The 18,068-nt window shown below is 38.5% G+C and overlaps 1 protein-coding gene across 2 annotated transcripts in view; it reads right to left on the reverse strand.

The window, feature by feature from the left end:
* The window catches only part of CLVS1 (clavesin 1), a 100,852-nt gene that overhangs the window by 72,681 nt on the left and 10,103 nt on the right, over positions 1-18,068 (reverse strand). Inside the window, exons 2-3 of one of the 2 annotated variants that reach the window (XM_087707020.1) lie at positions 17,690-17,744; positions 15,402-15,473 (exon numbers count right to left, since the gene is read on the reverse strand). The gene's annotated coding sequence lies outside the window, so the exon portion shown is untranslated. The remainder of the gene's footprint in view (positions 1-15,401; positions 15,474-17,689; positions 17,745-18,068) is intronic. The other variant, XM_087707022.1, reaches the window with a different exon arrangement.

The following is an 18,068-nucleotide window of genomic DNA, read 5'->3' on the forward strand; positions in this document are numbered from 1 at the left end:
AATGTTCCAATAGTGATAATTTTTAAGATGTTGGATAACCATTTGTCTGAAGTGATGTAGGGTTTCCTGCCTAAACAAGGGGTTGGAGTAGAAGACTTCCAGGGTCCCTTCGAATTATGTTATTCTATTCTATAATCAAGGACTATCTGTAGTTAACAACCATCTGATCAGTTGCCCAGTTTATTTTCTCATGGAGAGGGTGGAACTGCATTGTGGAGATTTTTCTGCATTTTTATCTTTTGATGGCTTTGTTCCACAGTTCTTCTGAGGAAGGACATCCAGAATCCTCAGCAACTTCTGTATTTCTTACATTTTGTCTGGTGCAAAGAATAATAAAATATTTTTAAAATCCTTAGAATGGCTATATGTCAAGCAAGTATGTCAATGTTATTTTGAATTTTATTCCCAGAAGGTAATAGAGTAGAAAACAAGCAACATGCAGCAGTGAAGATCCAGGTAAAGAATGGAGGCAAGAGTGCTGAAATCTAATATCTGGTGAGGCTAATTGAAGGAGAGACCAAACACAGATTTTCAGGCAAGGCTTCTTGCTACAGTCAAACAATAATTTGGGCATAATGTTATGTATTGACTTTTATTATGGTTCATTGCCAGATGTTCAACTGGATTTGGTATTTTTGTTGGCCTATAGAGTCTTTCCCAAACACTTGGGACAGGCAGATGTGGATATTTGATGGTCTTACAGATATCGTAGCTGTTCCGAGTAATGCCGCCTTTTTCAATTGACTGATGCTGAATTTTATCCATGCCAATTGGGTTCAAGTGGTGCTCCAAGCACCTGCTACTACTCTACTTTCATTTGCCACAGTCATTCTATTTCTATTTGCAGGTCTTTATATTTTATTAGCTTCTCCAGTTCTTTCTTTTCTACTGTCTCCAGATACTGTCACATCTATTATCCAGCCTCTTTTTTTGTCTTTCTTATCAACAATTATTATGTCTGGGTGTTAATTATTATAACATTTGTTATTATTTCAATTTTTATCCCACCTTTTTGTCCAGAATGAAGAAATATATTTCTTATTGGTTATTTTAAGGTTATGTTATTGTTATCAGGATAAGTAGAAGATAAATCAAGAAAAACATATCATTGGACGATCTGCAATAGATCCAAAGGGTGATTAATTGCCATTGTTCCAACAAAACCAATCAATAAAATGTTTTCTAAATTAGGGAAGTCATGACTCATTGTTGTGTATATGACTGTGATATGATCAGTTTAGGTTTCCATAGTACGGTCATATGCAAAATAATGAATAAAATAACATAGCTTCACCTCTTGACACACTGTTTTGCATTATTTTCATCTTAAGTTTCCATTTTTAAATAGGCTTATGTGAAGGATGGAAGAAAAAACGCACAAACTAAGGTCTGCATATCACTGGGCTCTTGACATGAGTCATCCTTACTTTACCATGTTTGGCTATGTTGATCTTCAACATTGTACATTTTTACTTCACTTAAGGCTTTAATCATTTCATTTTCCTCCTGTTTGTTATTTGATTATTTGTTTAGGGGAGGAATTTGGCACTGTACTTTTTACTTTTTCTAAATCATTCTTTAGGGATGCTGTGGCTCAGTGGCTAAGATGCTGAGCTTGACGATCAGAAGGGTTGGCAGTTCAGCAGTTCAAATCCCTAGTGCCGCATAATGGATTGAGCTCCCATTACTTGTCCAAGCTTCTGCCAACTTACCGTGTTTCCCTGAAAATAAGACAGGGTCTTATTTTCTTTTGACCACCACCCCCAATGTTGCTTAGGCCTTATTATCGGGGGGTGGCAGCATAGCAGCGCAACAAAGCTGCCATGAGGTGACCACGCTCATAAGCAGCCACCCGGCAACCCCTTTTCTAGCCGGGCAGAGCACCACTCACCGACCTAGTAATATCCCAAAAGTGCTAATCTGTGTGGCGCTCTGCCCAGCTGAAAAGGGAGGTTGCGCGAGCACCTGTTCTGTCCCAGCTCATGTGCATCCCAGCTTCACCATGCACTGTGCCAGCTCTCCCTGCAGGGCCAGGGCACTGCCACTGCTGCGCTGCCACTGCTGCCGTCGTGCTCCGAGCATAACCGGCTTCCAAACTCCAGAGATCCACTGCTGAGTCTTCTGCTCTGGGACTACGCTCTATGGTTGTGGGCTTGCTGCGGGAAGACTCTCTGTCCCACCAGTGTCTTCCAACAGGGCCAGGGCATGGTGAGGCTGGGAGGCACGTGAGCTGGGGCAGAACAAGTGCTCGCGCAACCTCTCTTTCCAGCCGGGCAGAGCGCCACGCAGCTTAGTGCCTTTGGGATATTACTGGGTCAGTGAGTGGCGCTCTGCCCGGCTGGAAAGGAGTGTTGCCGGGTGGCTACTCATGAGAGCAGCTGCCCAGCAACCCCCTGCTCCAGCTGGGCACAGCGCCACCCACCAACCTAACTGTATCCCAAAGGCGTCAAGCTATGTGAGCGCCTTTGCCTTCCTCCCCGGCTCCTGTGGCTTTTCTCCTTCGGGATATCGCTAGGTTGGTGAGTGGCACTCTGCCTGGTTGGAGGGCGGGTTGTCCAGGGGGCTTATTATTGGGGGAGGGCATATATTTTTGCCTACAGGAAAAATATGGCATGGCCTTATTATCAGAACATGTCATAATTTTGGGGAAACACAGTAGCAGTTCGAAAGCATGTAAAAAATGCAAGTAGAAAAAATAGGGACGACCTCTGGTGAAAAAGTAACAGCGTTCTGTACAGCTTCAGCATGTAGTCATGCCGGCCACATGACCATGGAGACATCTTCGGACAGCGATGGCTCTTCGGCTTTGAAACTGAGATGAACACTGCCCCCTAGAGTCAGGAATGACTAACACATATGTGTGAGGGGAACCTTTACCTTTAAATCATTTTTAGTTTTGAGAAAAGAGCTATCCCTCCAAGTTAGCCTTTTACAGCCATGGTTCCTTCTTACTGATTTTCTAAATCAATACAAATATACTCACACAGCCTAGTAAATTAGTATTGCTGAACTAATATAATAGCATGAGAGGCTGAGCCACAAAGCTACAGTAGTTAAATGTTGCTGCTGTTTTGGAACGTGTCTGTAAGACAAATATCAGTTTTAGATCAGAATCACATAGCAGTTCAGTTTGATTATCTGCAGCTCAGTGTTAGGAAATAATCTGTTCCTTATTAAACAAATATAGCTCATTCATCTTTTATAGGCATGGGTTTAGGCAAATACAAGCATGGCCTGAGGTACTAATGTTCAAATATTTTGCTAATTCAGGCATTAGCATTTTACTAATAATTTTTACTAGTCATTTTGCTACTTGGATTAGACTTTTCCCATTTCAGTATAAAACTGAACATATGTAAGAGTGATCTAAAAATCATGCAAGGCTGGATAATCTCTAGCAACATAGGGCATGTATGCATCTGTTGTACTATTCATTAACTGATCTCATTTTAGTTTGTTCTTATGGACTGTAATTTCCCCTCTGAATTATCTACCTTTCCACCTCTTGTCGGCTGTGACCAGGGGGGCCTTTGCCCAGGTTCACCTGGTGCACCAGTTGTGACCCTATCTGGACCGGGAGGCCCTTCGGATGGTCACTCACGCCCTCGTCACCTCAAGACTGGATTACTGTAATGCGCTCTAAATGGGGCTGCCCTTGAAGAGTGCTCGAAGACTGCAGTTAGTCCAGAATGCAGCCGCGCGAGCGATAATGGGTGTACCTAGATACACCCATGTTACACCTATCCTCCATGAGCTGCACTGGCTTCCCATTGGTCTCTGGACACGCTTCAAGGTGCTAGTTGTTACTTTTAAAGCCCTACATGGTTTAGGACCTGGCTACCTGAGAGACCGCCTCCTGCCATTTACCTCCCAAAGACCGATAAGATCACACAGATTGGGTCTCCTCTGGGTGCCATCGGCAGGTCAATGTCGGCTGACGACCCCCCAAGGGAGGGCCTTCTCTGTTGCTGCCCCGGCCCTATGTAATGATCTCCCCATAGACATCCGGACCCTCACTACTCTTCCGGCCTTCCGTAAAGCCACTAAGACCTGGCTGTTCCAGCAGGCCTGGGGCTGTTTATCAGCATCCAGCCCCATTTTAAGTGGTATGTATGTTGTGTAATTTTAAAATAATTATATTTCTATTTTTAATTTTATATTCCCTTGTTTGTCTGTAAGCCGCCCAGAATCCCCTGGGAGTGGGCGGCATACAAATACCAATAAACTTCCAAACTTCCAAACCCATCTGATTATCAATTCGTGTTGTCGCCCAGCAGGAGCCGTTGGAGCTGCCACCAGACTCCGACAGTGAGGGGCCTTATGAGTCGGCCCTGGAGGATGTGGAGGACCCTGGACAGGGTTCCGACTCCGAGCAGGGCACAGAGAGAGACTGTTGGCCATCAGGTGGTGCCTGAGCCTTAGATCAGTGGGGAGGAGACAAGAGAGTGTGATCCAGAAACCACCTGTGAGTTGTTCCGGGATGCACGCTGTCAAAGGGCTACTCAGCATCAAGAACAACTACATAATTACAGGAGGTAATTACGCTCAGCTGATGCTCATTAAGATCCTCTCCTGATTATAAAAGACACTGCTTGTGCCATGCCCTTCTTGCAGAAGTCAACGTTAGGGACTAACAAGAAACAAACTTGGCAGGCTGGATTGCTGCCAGAGTTTGTTTGCATTGCTGCCAAGGTTTGTAGGACTTGCTGCCAAAGTGCTTATCTCTTTGTTTATTTGACTTTCAGCCAACAAGAGTCTGGACTGATTAAAAAACATTCTCATTTACGTTTGTCTCGGCTTTCGTTCCTGGAGGAGGAAGGAGGTCAGAACAAATTTGTATAAGATATCACAGTCATTGGAAGTTAATTAAGTTTATGTAGACTAGGATTCATTTGTCATCTTTGGTAAATCTTGGAGAAAGGATATTAAGAAGTAGCTGGAGTGAAAACAAGGTGATGAATAATTGATCTATAAATCAACACCTTTAAAGATGGCTACTGCAGATTTAAAAGAAATTTATTTTAAATATTTTCTGTTACTTTTAAGGACAAAAATCTCTCTCAAGGGGTTTGAAACAATAAAATTTAAAAGTATACACTAAGCCTATGAAATTATAAATAGCAAGCCTTTGCAAAATGCATACTTCAAAAAGCAAGCCAGCATTCAAATCTAAGCTTGCTACCTCAACAAGCCAATAAAATTCAGTCAAAGAAGAGTAAGAATGAAAGCTTCCGTATTTTTATAAAAATTTATGATAATGGGACCTAATTTTTCTATCTTTGGGACTTACCTAAAGCCATGGTGGCCCAGTAGTTAAAATGCACTATTGCAGGCTAAATCTGCTCACAATGGCAGTTGTTTTATTCCTTAGATCCTTACTGGCTCAATATTGACTCAGACTTCCATCTTTCCAAGGTTGGTAAAATGAGGACCCAGATTGTTGGGGCCAATATGTTGACTCTGTAAACTGCTTAGAGACATAGATTTAAATGCTATTGCTATATAGCAAAGGCCTCCTCCCTTATCAATTTAACTTTCAGCATCACCTGCTACTGGTCTAATGTCATTTGGTTTTTATCTTACTTATTTGACATACTTTTTACATGAGTTATACATTAAGATGCATTTTAATTTGCTCAATATTAAAGGTTAGATAAAGGTTGCCCTAGCACATATGTGGTAGGTGTTCCCAAGTCTTCAGGGCATCATCTCTGTTCAACGCTGAAGACCCAGTGCTGTCTGAAGACATCTCCGTGGTCATGTGGCCAGCATGACTAAATGCCGAAAGCACATGGAATGCTGTTACCTTCCCACCAAAGGTGGTTTCTATTTTTCTACTTGCATTTTTACATGCTTTTGAACTGCTAGGTTGGCAGAAACTGGAAAAAGTAACGGAGCTACTTTATGCAGTACTAGGGATTTGAACCTCCAAACTGCCGACCTTTCTGATGAACAAGCTCAGCGTCTTAGCCACTGAGCCACCGCATCTATAATTTGAAAATGCATCTCATACGAATAAAGAAAGTATAAAGCTCTGAAAAATGAACATATGAAAAGGGCATTCATTATTATTATTATTATTGTTGTTGTTGTTATACAATTGTATCACAGCAGCCAGTTGTTTTGCCGGATTTGGCATTGGTTACTAGTCGGGCCCCACCCAGGGGCCTAGGACGTCGTAACGCATTTTTGTAATATGCGTGCAGATCCAAGCAGTGCGGCTTATTATTATTATTATTATTATTATTATTATTATTATTATTATTATTATTATTATTATTATTAAATTGTATCACAGCGGCCAGTTGTTTCGCCGGATTTGGCATTGGTTACTAGTCGGGCCCCACCCAGGGGCCTAGGACGTCGTAACGTATTTTTGTAATATGCGTGCAGATCCAAGCAGTGCGGCTTTTTGCATTTAACTGATGGTGATTTTGTCAATTTTTAACTGTTTTAAATGTAATTCCAGTGCTTTTGGAATAGCACCCAGTGTGCCAATTACCACTGGAATTATCACTGCTGGTTTGTGCCATAGTCGTTGAATTTCGATTTTTAAGTCCTGGTATCTTGCGATTTTTTCATGTTCCTTCTCGGCGACCCTGCTATCACCTGGTATTGCGATGTCTATGATTGTGACCTTATTTTTCTCAACCAGTGTGATGTCTGGTGTATTATGCGCCAGTATTTTGTCCGTTTGTATACGGAAATCCCACAAGATCTTGACCATCTGATTTTCGGTGACTTTTTCAGGCTGATGTTCCCACCAGTTTGTTGCTGTTTTGATATTATAATTTTTGCACAAATTCCAATGGATCATTTGTGCTACTGAATTGTGCCGCAATTTATAATCAGTCTGCGTGATTTTTTTACAGCAGCTGAGTATGTGATCAACAGTTTCATCAGCTTCTTTGCAAAGTCTGCATTTGGCATCATCAGAGGATTTTTCGATTTTGGCCTTGATGGCATTTGTGCGGATAGCTTGTTCTTGCGCAGCCAGGATTAGTGACTCTGTTTCTTTCTTTAATGTACCTGTTGTTAACCATAACCAAGTTTGTTCACTGTCCACTTTATCTTTTATTTTTTCCAGAAATTGGCCATGCAGTGCTTTGTTCTGCCAACTCTCCATTCTTGATTTTATCACATCTTTTCTGTATTCTTGTTTCGTCTGTTGGGCCTTCAGTAGATTTTTGTTCTTTACTTCGATTAATAGATGTTCTTGACTTTCTTTTAAATAATCAGCCAGTGCATGTTTTTCTTCTTCAACTGTTTGCTTCACTTGTAATAATCCTCTGCCACCTGATTTTCGGGGCAGGATTAGTGTATCAGTATCACCACGTGGATGTAAACTGTAGTGCATTGTCATTAGTTTCCTGGTTTTTCGGTCCAAAAGGTCCAAATCAGCTTGTGTCCAGTTAACTATACCAGCTGTGTATCTTATAACTGGTATTGCCCAGGTATTTACGGCCTTGATTGTATTTCCACCATTCAATTTAGATTTCAAAATTTTCTTAACTCTGTTGGTGTACTCTCGCCTGACAACAGTTTTTACTTCTCCATGCTTGATGTTATCCAACTGCAGAATGCCTAAGTATTTGTAGGCTTCATTTTCTTTGCATTTAATTAATTGGCCATTGGGCATTTCAATTCCCTCACATGCAGTGATTTTGCCCCTTTTTATGGATACAGTGGCACATTTTTCCATGCCAAACTGCATTGAAATATCGGTGCTGAATACTCGGACTGTGTTTGTCAATGATTGGATTTCTATTTCTGACTTTCCATAGAGTTTCAAATCATCCATATATAGTAAATGCGAAATTTTTTCAGCTTCTTTGGCTGTTTGGTAGCCTAATTTCATTTTTTTAAGATTACTGATAGTGGGATCATTGCGATGATGAAGAGAAGAGGTGAAAGTGAATCACCCTGGAAAATTCCTCGCTTGATATTAACCATTCCGTAGATCTCATTCCCTACTGCCAACTCAGTTCTCCATTGTTTCATCGCCTTTTCAGTAAAGGATGTAATATTTTTGCTAATGCCAGTTGTTTCTAAGCATTTTATGATCCAACTATGTGGCAGTGAGTCAAATGCCTTTTTGTAATCAATCCAGACCATATTCAAGTTCGTTTTTCTGTTCTTACAATTTTCTAATATCATTTTATCAATTAGAAGCTGATCTTTTGTGCCCCTGCTCCTTCTTTTGTTGCCTTTTTGCTCTACTGGCAAGATGTTTGTTTCCAAATAATCCATCATGTTATCTGCAATAATGCCTGTGAGTAATTTGAAGGTTGTTGGCAAGCATGTTATTGGTCTGTAGTTTTCAGGTGTTGTTCCTTTAGTTGCATCTTTCTGAATCAAGTATGTTTTTCCAGTTGTCAACCATTCATCAATTTGGCCCTTTTGTAAAATTTCATTCAGTTGCCTGGCCAATATTGCATGTAAACTGGTCAGATATTTGAGCCAGAAACCATGTAATTGGTCCTTTCCAGGTGATGTCCAATTCTTTACCTTTTTAACTCGATTTTTGACCATCTCAGTTGTTATTTCTAATACTTGCATTTGTTTGCTGCCAATGCTTTTCTCAGAGTCATGTATCCACTTTGCTTCCTTGTTGTAGTCCTTTGCATTTTCCCACAATTCTTTCCAGAATTCAACTGTGGCTTGTTTTTCTGGTTTTTCACTTTTGGTGTCACCATTCACATTAAGACTTTGATAAAAACGCCGTTGGTCTGATCGAAATTGCTGATTTTGTTTATATTGGATGATTTGTGCCTCATATCTTTCAATTTTTCTAGCTATCGCTGTTATCTGCTGTTTTACAATCTCTACAGCTTCATTGATGTTTCTTGTATCCAATCTATGTCTTCTGATTAGCCGATCTATGATTTTGTTGTTTTTAAGCCGTTGCTTATGCATGTTCTTTAAGTTACTAGCATCTGCTCTAAAAAAATTTATTTTTTGTTCTAAACGGATTTTCCACTTTGGCTTTGATGCTTTTTCTGTTGTGTGACTAGGTACTTTAATTTTAATGCCTAGTTCATTAGTTACTATTACAGCTGCGCTGTACATTAATTGGTTTGTTTCCAAGATGGATTCCGGTTCAATTGTTGAAAACACTGCATTAACCATTTTCATGATAGGGGCCAAAATTTTCTTAGGCACAGTTTTTAGCGATGGTAAACGTTGCCTTTCCTCATTAAGCAGAAAATGCTCCATGATCTTATCCTTCAATTCTTTTTGTTTTTGAGTTAGTTCATCAGTTGGTTCAGTGATAACTGGTTCTAGTGGTGGTGATGTTATTTCCCCCCCTAGAGCTTCTTCTGGGAGTTCTACTATAATGTCTTTAGTTGTGTCTTGAATATCAGTTATTTCCGCTTGTGATATTGTTTTTTGGGTTTTGCAATTTGCCTGAATTTCCTCATGTTCAACTTCACTAAACATTTTATTCCGTATAATAAATCGCCTTTGATCTGCTAGTCGTTGTTCACTAACATTTGAATCTGGATATTGTTGTTTCCATAATTCATACATTCGCTTTAAATAGCCTCTTTTTTCTGGCTCTGAGTTGTAGTAACAGGCCATTATGGCACTGCACTATATTTTTGTCGTTTTGTTGGCTGGTCCACTTGTAGCCCACTTGTCGATGGATGTCCAGGGACCCCAACATCCGCCGCGGCCCTTGTTAACCCGCGCGACGACCGATGCGGTATGGAATTCTTATTTGTTTTTTTCACCATATTGTATGGGTTGGCGGGTTTTTTTTTTACGGGACCAGATACCAACCTGACCCCAACCCTCCTCCTTTCTCATCCAGGCTTGGGACCGGCAACGGCGGAGTTGTTATTATTATTATTAATAATAATAATAATAATAATAATAATAATAATAATAATAATAATAATAATAATAATAATAAAATTTATATGCCGCCCAATCCCGAAGGACTCCGGGCGGCTTACCAAAAAGAGGGGGGAAAAAGACACATAACGAACACATAACGAGAAAAAACAGTTTAAAATCGCAACACCACATACATTCATTTTAATCGGGGCTGGACCTCAATAGTGAGGTCAACAGCCCCAGGCCTGCCGGAACAGCCAGGTTTTTACAGCTTTCCTGAAGGCCATGAGAGTGGGTATGGTCCGGATCTCTGGGGGTAGCTGATTCCAAAGAGTCGGAGCAGCCACAGAGAAGGCTCTCCTCTGGGGGCCCGCCAGCCAACACTGTCTGGCTGATGGCATCTGAAGGAGGCCCAATCTGTGGGGTCTTACTGGCCGCTGGGAGGTATGTGGCAGTAGGCGGTCTCGAAGGTACGCTGGCCCTAAGCCATGTAGGGCTTTAAAGGTAATAACCAACACTTATATCGAAATGTGGGACCAGTTCATACTGGTGAAGATGATCCTTCAATAACTTGGTCTTAAAATAGTTTTAAAATCTGAGTACTTTTAATTTGTTTTGAAAATGCACTGCCAGTGTTATTGATTCAAGTTTATTTTTAAGGGAAGGTACAGTGAATGGTGGCTGTAAGTGTGTGATTAACCCCTTTTCTCTTTTTATACCATCTGAACTTTTTACCCCAATTCTTTGATACCACTGCTTGTCTTCAGGCTATTAGTGAGGACCTACAACACTAGTTGAAGTTTCCAGACATTTTCAAAGGTGGCCCACATAAAGCACGTTATAATACTCCAGCACAGAAACAATAATGGCAAAATTGTCTTCTTCATACAGAACAGGGAATCTAGTGCCAGATTCATAATCATACAGGTTACATTTTAGCTATTTCCCCCTTCTCTAATGCAAAACTATCTCCAAATCCTCATTCAAAAGTCCCATACTGTCCCTGACATGAATAAGGGGAAAGAAAGGTGGAGTGCTCATAAAAAGTGCATTCTGTGAAAAGAGAATATACTTTTCATCCATCACATTGTTGGATGCTTGTCCTAGATACTGTATATATAGAATAAAAACAAGCTTTTGTTCTTTTGGGGAAAGAATATGTTTTGCATTGGTACAGAATTTATTGTTTTGCTAAACTTAGGTATGTATCTGGTCAAGTGAATTAATAATTAGCTTTCCCCATAAAACATCACCATATCTTCTCATACTTTGAAACTATCTCACTTACCTTATAGCTGTTGTAAAAGATGCTCTCTGTGTATTACCTTTAATTTGTGATTGTAAGGTAAGACAAAAGGCCAACAAATAAAGAGTTTGTAACTGTCAGTCAGTCAGTCTATCCATCCACCCATCCATCATTTATTCAGTATCAAAAGCATAGCGAGCAGCAGAGAGTTGCAAGAGAAAATTTCTTCATTCTGTAAAACAAACTCTTAAAAATTAGCTATAGTTCTAGAGATACTATAGGAATTGGAGCATCATAGTTAAAAAGTTTAAAGGAATGCATTTGATCTTCTTTTACAGAGAGAAATGAACACTCATGGATTTATCCGTTGCCATGTATTTGAGCATCAACCTGCACAACAAACACCCAGCATAATTGCTGACCAAGTAGCCTCCCAAATTGTTTCCCTCTCTAAATCCCTTAAGGGTAAAAGAGCATTCAACTACCATCAACAAAGCGCTCTCAGCTTTTTGACAGTTGGCTCTAAAACACTCTAAATTCACCCATCATTTTTCTGTGGACAAAATCAACACAGCCATCAGCAGTCTGAAGTACCAGGTTTTGATGGCATCTACTCTGAATTTCTAATTCATTCTGGGAGACTAACAAGGAATTGGCTCTGCAAATTCTTTTCAAACATACTTTCTAGCAGATCTCTCCAACGGAATTCAAAAAAGCCAAAGTAATATCACTTTTGAAACCTGGCAAACCACAAGACAGAGTAGAAAGGTATCACCCCATTGTCCTTCAGAGTTCTTGTTACAAATTTCTGGAAAAACGTATCAAAACAGAATTTGAACCATAATAGACACATTTCTGCCTGTGGAACAAGCTGGCTTTTGTCATAATCGCAGTTGTGTTGATCAGGTGCTGAACCTAACAGGACATATTGAGGCTGGCTTCCAGCGAGGCTTAAAAACCACAGCTATGTTCATTGACCTTACTGAAGCCTACGATACTGTACGGAAGAAGGGTCTGTTTTACAAACTGAGTCACATCATCCTGTGTAAAATCCTCTATTATCTAATAAACAATTCCTTCTTACTTTTGTTCCCATCAGTGCACTTAATATGCAGACTCATGGTATAATTTAGAATTTATGTAGATGATGGCATCTTAAAAATAAGGTACATTAAATATGTAGTATGCACTGTCCTCCTGATTTCTGTTTATATATTAAAAGCCTCCAGCAGTTTGTTCCTAAGTAGGGGGGGGGGGGACAGTAACCAAAAAATCCTACTTTCAGAATGAGAATTGGCAAACTACTGAGGATTATATATAACTAATATAAAAGTAAAGAACAAAATTGGGTATCTGAGATTGTGGCATTATTTCTTTTTTGTTCTCAAACTTTCTTTGGCATAAGATTTCTGTGACTTAAACTGCAAAGGATTTACATTGGCCCGGTTCGGCTGAACCGTTAGTAGCGACGGCGGGAGGCTCCATCCACCTGCCTGAATGCTTCTGTGCATACTCAGAAGCATAGTGCATGCGAGCGAGTGTGCGAGCACGAGCGAACCAGTAGTAAACCAGTTAAAGTAGCAACCCACTACTGGTTTACATTATATTAATACAGAAATAAAATAAAATGATAAAGGCCAACTTCTGGAATAAAAGCAAATATGTGGAAAGAGAAAAATGAGTTAAAGCTTTTATGGTCCAGGTGGAGCTTATCTCTTTATCCCAGCTTAGGATGGAGCTTGAAAACTTTCTCTTTGTTGTTGACTACACCATTTTATGTAGATTATAAATGGTTTATAACTATTAGCATTTATGTCGATTATATTCCACTAGAGCTATCTGCGAATATCTAACATATAAAATTTTAAAATAAATAATCTGCATAAATAAAACTCAAGTCACCCAACTAATTAAAATGATACAGCCAAGTATAAATTATCTTTCTTACATCCATTAGAAAAAGACTTATACAGAAGATGTTGAAATGAACAATATCAATCCCTTACCAGTTGCAGTATTAAACATATATAATATAATATACCTCAGATTTAATTCTTAGTATTATCTACTCTTTCAAGAAGTGCACAAATGATGATGCTCCACAATGGTTTTCTTTTTATTCCTTTCTCAGGACGATCATATATTCAGAGACAATCTGAAGTCTTCTTACTTGCCTCCTGTAGAGAAATGTGGTACTTTGTTCTTTGTGATGTACATCCTTTCAATGGACATCCTTTCAGCTTTCAATCTGAAGTTTGCTCTGCTACACTCATTTACATCAATCTACTCTTTGAGTCACACAAGCTGTTTCCATTTATGGAGACAGAGACAGGAGGGAAGGGAAGGAGAGATGATAGATTTAATATAGATATATATAGAGGGGGGAGGGAAAATAGATTGGGATACAAATAGATATGTAAAGAGATAGAAGAGAGACAGATAATAGATAGAGATAGATATGTAAAGATAGTGAGAGAGAGGGAGAGAGGCAGAGGAGAGAGAGGGAAGAGGAAGAGAGGGACGGCGGGAGACGGAGACAGAGATTTTCTTATTGGTTGAGCACCTGAAGGCCAGATGGGGAATAATGAATGGAAACTAAACAAGGAGAGATTACAAGGAGAGATTCAACCTGGAAATAAGGAGAAATTTTCTGACTGTGAGAGCAATCAACTAATGGAACAGCTTCCCTTTGGAAGTTGTGGAAGATTTATCTCTGGAATCTTTCAAGAAGAGATTGGATTGCCATCTGTCAGAAATAGTGTAGGGTCTCCTGCTTAGGTGGGCGTATTTCTTCCATCAACCGGTTCTCTGAACTGCTTGGAAAGTTAACAACCGGTTCTCCCGAAGAGGTGCGAACTGGCTGAATCCCATCACTGGTGTGTATATATGTGCACATGCATGCACATTTGTCTGTGTTTATTTGCATAAATCAAAAATGATTTGGAAAAAGTACTTTGTGCTTCACATATATTTTGGGATTATAGCTGAGTTAACATGCTAGGCCATTATGTTGAACTTATTAAGCAATAAAAGGCTATCTGGTTCCAGATAGCCTGCTAAGAAGAATGAGATGAAGATACGTTTAACAGATTAACAGAGTTGGAAGGGACCTTGCAGGTCATCTATTCCAACTCCCTGCCCAACTCCCTGCACAAGCAGAAGACCCTACATCTGCCTCTACCTAGGATTGAACTCACGGCCTTCTGATTGTGAAGTGAGAGCTCCACCTCTATGCCACAGCAGCAGGTGTTTAAATATTTTCGCTTATTGATTAAGGATTCTCAGACACTCAGGCTCATTTTATCTACATTTTTTATTGTCCTACCATAACATTCAATTTTAATCATTTTAAATGTTGTTACATTTGTTTTTATTGCTTGCAGAACCAATCAAAATTTAATTATCTTTCCTTAGTTCAATTCTTTTTACTGTCAGTTTGTACTGTGCTTTATTGCTTATTATTTTACCATTACACTGATATCAAAGCTTTTATTGAGATGTACTGGTTAGTTGCCAAAACAATAATTGCAATAATAATTACCACTATATTAATAACATGCCCTATGCCATCGTTTTAAAACTATGACTCGCTGCATTCAGACATTGTACGAAGTTAAAATAAAAGAAACTGTATTATGGTAAAATATGAGCTATGATGGGCACCTTGTCACCCTACATTCACATGCAAGACTAATTTATGTGGCCCTTGGAGCTTCTTCTAACCATCTTGTAAAAATTGACAGTGAGACTTCTGATGAGTATTCATGACAAACCAGGTGTCCCTGCTTGAATGGGATACTGTCTACAGCAGAGATTATGGCTGAACCCAGGATATGGACTGGAGAAGTCTGCTAGGATCAAGGAGAGAAGGTAAAATAACCCACATGTATTCCTTACAGTGTTCCTCATGAATAGATTCCAAGAACAGAGGTTTTTGAAATGGGCTGAGTTGACAGGCTGAGAGCCAAGAATTCTATCTTAGAACAATTATTCAGTGGAACAACTTGCCTCCAGAAGTTGTGAATGCTCCAATACTGGAAGTTTTTAAGAAGAGATTGGATAACTATTTGTCTGAAATGGTATAGGGTTTCCTGCCTAAGCAGGGGGTTGGACTAGAAGACCCCCAAGGTCCCTTCCAATTCTTCTATTCTATTCTCTTCTTTGTAAAAAAAAGCATAACATATACATTTAAGGATGCAACAAACATATTTTAATAAACAACAAAAGGAGTTTTAAAGTGATGATTTTCAAAAGTTAAAAATGAATTAAAAGTCCAGATGAAATGAGAATTCATAATTAAATATATTAATCCTACCTGTGGAAACTTGTGATTGTTTTGGTTGGCTGGAAAGATAACCTGATAAGAAGGGCCTTTGAATACTGGACACTAGAAGAAACCAGAGGAAGCTGAAGATTATTTAAAGAAGATTACCACTCAGTTTAGACATGTTAATACAAAATGGAACAAAATATTTTAACAGCAGATGCTTTTATGGGGCCTGGGACTCATGGATTGAGGAATTAATTTTCAAAATGTCTAACATCATAAATAGATAATGGACAATTATTGGTACAGAAGAAGAACAAATTATAATGGATAAAACTGTATTCCATTTTATTTTATTTTTTATTTTTTAAAAGATTTTTATTAACAAACATGTAAAATACACACACACAAAAATTAGACATACACCACATTTATACAATACAGTGCGAACATGAATTTCCTGTTTTTTATATTATCAATTATCAATCGGTATCGCCCACCTTATATTATTTCCCCTTCTATTGTATTTCATTTAGATTTCACCATTCTTAACCCTCTTATTTTACTCATAACTATTATTTTTGAGTGTTGTTATATTCTTTCATTGGTTTTTGTTTCTTTCCTCCATCCACCTATGCCATTTATCCCATATCTAGTAGAATTCTGATTCTTCCTTTCCCTGTATTTCTTTAGTTAGTTTATCCATTTCGGCACAGTCCATAATCTTTCTTATTATTTCATTTTCATTTGGGATTAATTTGTTTTTCCATTTCTGGGCAAAGGCAATCCTTGCCGCTGTAAGTATATGTAATATTAAATACTGGATTTCTTTTTTTTATTTCACCGACATAATTCCTAATAAAAAAACCTTCAGGTTTCCATTCTATTTTAACCCCTGTTATTGCCTCCAGCCAATTTTTGATCCTTTTCCAAAAAATTTTTGCCTCATCACAGGTCCACCATAAATGATAATATGTTCCATGTATTGATTCGCATTTCCAGAATTTTGGGGAGGTATTTGTTGAAATTTTAGCTAACCTTGATGGTGCCAGGTGCCATCTGTAAAACATTTTGTAGTGGTTTTCCTTGTATGGGACTGATAGTGTCATTTTTAAATTTATTCCCCAAATTTTTTCCCATTTGTCTAATTCAATATTATAGCCAAAGTTCTGTGTCCATTTTATCATTTGTTCTTTCACAATTTCCTCTTCCAATTTATACTTCAGGAGGAATTTATATATTCTCCCTATGATCTTTCTATCTAGGCTTTGAATAATTTTATCCAATTCGTGTGGTTCTGTTTCGATGCCATATAATTTAGTATCTTTATTGTATTTAGTTTTGATTTGGATAAGGTGACCAAATTTTCAGATTGGTAAAGAGGAACACCTTTGACGGGGGGGGGGGGCTTGATTAAAAATTTTATATGGAGCAACAAAAATTTTCATACAACACAAAAATAGTATTGTAATATTTTTTTATTTCAACATAACTACAATTTACAAATATAAATTGTAACTGTTGCCAAACATCAAAATTCTGATCACGTGACCATGAGGATGCTGCAATGGTCGCTGTGAAAATGGTCGCTAAGTGTGAAAAATGGTCATCAGTCACTTTTTTCAATGCCATTGTAACTTTGGTCACTATACCACCTTTCTTGCCACAGTTCTTAAGTGAATAACTGCAGCTGATAAGTTAGTAACATAAGTGAATCTGGTTTCCCCATTTGACTTTGTCAAAAGGTGATTACATGACCCTAGGACACTGAAACCATCATAAATACGAATCTGTTGCCAAACATCAAAATTTTGATCGCGTGACCATGAGGATGCTGCAACAATCGCTAAGTGTGAAAATGGTCGCTAAGTGTGAAAAATGGTCATCAGTCACTTTTTTCAATGCCATTGTAACTTTGGTCACTAAGCCCATTATACCACCTTTCTTGCCACAGTTCTTAAGTGAATAACTGCAGCTGGTATTTTGTATTTTGGGTAGAATCTTTTTTTAAATAGTCTAAGACAATTTAAAAGAAGAATCCACACAGAATAAATTGAAGTAAAACATTTCAAACTATTCCACACAGAATAAATTGAAGTAAAACTATTTTTAAAAAATTCTATGCACAATATATTTCAAAGTATTTTGCATAGAATTTTTAAAAATGGTTTCACTTCAATTTATTTTGGATAGAATCTTTTTTTAAATAGTCTAAGACAATTTAAAAAAAGAATCCAAACAGAATAAAACTATTTTAAAAAACCCTATGAACAATAAATAAAATATTATTTTAAAATACATTAAAACAATAAAAGAAAAAAACCCAGCTCACTTACCAGCATGCTTGCACTCCAAGTCAATCCAGAATGATGTAGATGTTAATACAAAGAACTGAGCAAATTAAAATGGTGAAATTAGTCAGGGAAATATTTTTCAAAGAAACTTTGCCACCATTTTTCCCACATGAGCCAACCTCCAACCTCCGTGCCCCTCCCCTCCGGAAAATACAGAAAGGAACACTCGCGGCTTCTCTAGCCAAGTATTTCCTGGAGCTCTATGGTACTTGGTCATTTTTTCTTATAAAATGAGGTAAAAAGGGCGCAGGGGGGTTCGTTTTCTTGCTTTAATGTTTTAATATCTTCAATGAAAGTACTGAGACAGAGAGAGAGGTTAATTAGACAGAGTGTCTTTTGTCTTGCCCTGGTTAGGATTTCT

The sequence above is a fragment of the Thamnophis sirtalis genome, unplaced genomic scaffold (assembly GCF_051295495.1).
Source record: "Thamnophis sirtalis isolate CommonGarterSnake01/CBP01778 unplaced genomic scaffold, rThaSir2_p1.2 scaffold_2, whole genome shotgun sequence".
In the NCBI taxonomy this organism is placed as follows: Eukaryota; Metazoa; Chordata; class Lepidosauria; order Squamata; family Natricidae; genus Thamnophis; species Thamnophis sirtalis.